The sequence below is a fragment of the Otolemur garnettii genome, unplaced genomic scaffold (assembly GCF_000181295.1).
Source record: "Otolemur garnettii isolate 467f Iridium unplaced genomic scaffold, OtoGar3 scaffold00027, whole genome shotgun sequence".
NCBI lineage: Eukaryota > Metazoa > Chordata > Mammalia > Primates > Galagidae > Otolemur > Otolemur garnettii.
The window spans coordinates 16,570,923-16,573,824 of NW_003852422.1; the positions used below are offsets into that span (position 1 = coordinate 16,570,923).

The window sequence follows — 2,902 nt, forward strand, 5'->3', positions numbered from 1 at the left end:
TATGAGCACGGAAGTACCAGACTTCATTCAGTAACCACGTAAGATTGGGAGCACTGCTACCAGATGAACCTTCTTGCCCCTACCAAACAGATGCCAAGACACTTCCTGCACAGAAGGATTGCCTAGCAGTAGCTATTTAGTGTGATAATGGCGTTTGATAGCTTGGACACAAACACCATTGTCACACTCCACAGCTCTGCTAAGGAAACTCTGTAGCTGTGAAGTTGTTAACTTCACCTCCGCAGTCCACCATTGTCACTGACCACCAGCTGGGAACCTGGGCAGCTCCATCTCTGTGGCCTAAGCAGGAAAACAAGGCGTCACAGTGGCAGTGGCATCTTACGTGATGAGGAGAGACAGAGACTCACAGATGGACTCCCGCTCCCTGTGTCCCTACCACCCCGCAAAGGCCTCCTGCTCACAGGACAAAGACTTCCTAGGGAAATCTGCGTCACTTTTCTGAAAGCATCAAGAATGTAAGAATCCCCAGAGGGGAAGAGGTATTAGAAAACAAATACTTAGTGGAAGAGCACATGACAAACGGAAATGATGAACTGAACTAATGGAGCCTTCCCAAGGCCCATCTCACCACATTCCCAATCCATCATCAGTAAGGTGATACATTCTGCAGTCTAAGAAAATTATTATTTTTTCCACGAATGAGAACACTTTTATGGAACACGTTTTGTGGAAACAAATCACATTGAATGGATTTCTGAATTAAGTTTTTGTTAAGCCAAAAAATACATAAGATGAGGTCGAGAAGGGTCCCAAATGTAAAGTTTCTGTTGTTTGTATCTCATGGAATCAGACTTTCACCCTCCTGGCCCATCAGCATGTCAGGGCCACAGGCAGGAGCCAAAGCCAGCCAGTCACCTGGGGGGAGATTCACAAATCACCCAAGTGAGGAAGGAAAGGGAAAAGGGGGGCAGAGTTGGACACTCAACCTCACGGAAACGGAGCGTGTGTTGATAATCGCTGCAAGTCTAGCTTGAAGAGAGTGATTTCATGGCCTGTATGTGAATAAGGGGCAGTTTCCCTAAAAAACGCAGAAGGTTTCATTTTCAGCTAGTAAAGATGAACCAGTTTTCTGGCTGAAGCAAGGCTCTGGTCAGATATTAACTTGGTTCTCCTGGGGGAAAGAAATCATTGGCCCCCAACCTGTTCCTTTTCTAGCATTTGGGAGAGAAAAGGATGAGGTAAAATGCTTTACTTCCTCTCATCCTCCATTGTAGGCAGGAGTTTCCCTGTCACTTAGAAACCATTTTTAACAGGAAAATCAAGTAAATCCAGAAGGGATTTATTCACAGGGCTCCCTTTATGCTAGAAAATGAGTGTTATTAAAATTCCTCCCTTTCCAACTCCCACTCACTGCTATGGTGGAAAGCGACGGTGGTGGATAAGACTTAGAATTTGAGCAAGATTGGATGCCTCCATAGCCAATAGATGCCACCAGTGGTAGATTACAACACACCTAAACACTACAGCCTCATATGAAATAATTTTGCCCAGGACCTCTTAAGAGCAAATTGAATGAGTGTCTTTGTTACTCATGGTGGGGATGCTCCAGATGAAGGCTGGGCATGCCAGAAACACCGACCATGTGAGTAAAAGGTTAAGGGCTGTGAGCTGCTTGCTTATTGGCCTGACCTCCAGGGAGCAAGGGGGCTGGAAACTGATTTCGACATCACAACCAATCAATTATACCTACAGCATGAAACCCCAATAAAGACTATAAACACTCAGGTGAGCCTCCCTGGTTGGCAATTCTCTAGCCTTCATGGCCATTTGTGGGGCAGCAGGAAGTGCCACTTGGCCTCTTGTTAGACGTGCTCTACTCAGGCAGGACTCTTTACCTGGGCAGTTCCTCATGCCCTGAAGAGAGCAGGAACCCAGAAGTTCTAGGTGGCCGTGGGTAATGAGCACAAACCCACAAACCCTTAGCTCTCCAAGCGCAGTACAGGGGGGACATGCATGTGACAGACCCCTTCTCATCCTTTCCTTTCTCTACTGCTGCTCCCAACAACGCAGGCTCATCCTGCTTTGTCCTTGCCTGAAGGACATAAAACAGAAGTCTCTACCTCCTGGTCACATTAGGGACATTACTGACCATCACAAGTGACTCTAGAAATCTCTTGGTCCCAGTGGGAAGGATCCCCGAGAGGCGAATAACTTACTTGTCAAAAGGCCTCAGAGGACATGCTTGGGCCCATCCATACTGGGCAAGGGCTCAGGCTCATTTCACGACTTGGGGCCTCACAGCAGGGTCTGAACACCCTCTTCTCCTTGAGAATGCTGTTTGCTTTGGGCTTTGAATGATCTGCAAAAGACACAGGGAAGGAGAAAAAAGAGGAAGAAGTTAATATGTTACAGGTAAATCTCACCAAATTCCTCCCCCCAGATAAAGCTCTATTTCTATGACCTAGAAATATATCTCAAGGAAAATGGTAAAAACTTGTAGAAAGATTTACTTAGAAGGTTGTTCATGGTGGTATTGTTAATGGTAGACATTGGAAACAACCTAAAAGTCCCACGAGTAATACATTTATAACACATCATGGTCATGTAAGTCCCTTCTGTAGGAAAAAGGTTGTAGACTTGGAAAGAAATCCAAATATATGTTATCGAATGAAAAAAGTAGTTTACAAAATAACATGGACGATATGAATCCCTTTCTGTGAACAATGTATATTTGCCTGGGTCAAAAATGAAAACTGTTAATCAGGGTTATCTTTATCTTTGAGTAGAGGAATTATGACTTTATTTTTTTCTTCTCTCGTGTCTCTGTGTTATTAATTTATATGAGTCATGCAGGACTTTTGTAATGAGAAAAACAATGAGAATTTTCAAATTTTTAAGGAGTTTCTTTACTGGATTCTCTAATAAAAATTCCTACCTGGCT

The 2,902-nt window shown here is 44.2% G+C and overlaps 1 long non-coding RNA gene across 1 annotated transcript in view; it reads right to left on the reverse strand.

The window, feature by feature from the left end:
• Window positions 1-683: 683 nt before the first annotated feature.
• LOC111724835 overlaps window positions 684-2,902 on the reverse strand; it is a 5,636-nt gene continuing 3,417 nt past the window's right edge. Inside the window, exons 2-3 of the long non-coding RNA XR_002773049.1 lie at window positions 2,178-2,320; window positions 684-876 (exon numbers count right to left, since the gene is read on the reverse strand). This is a non-coding gene — a long non-coding RNA (uncharacterized LOC111724835). The remainder of the gene's footprint in view (window positions 877-2,177; window positions 2,321-2,902) is intronic.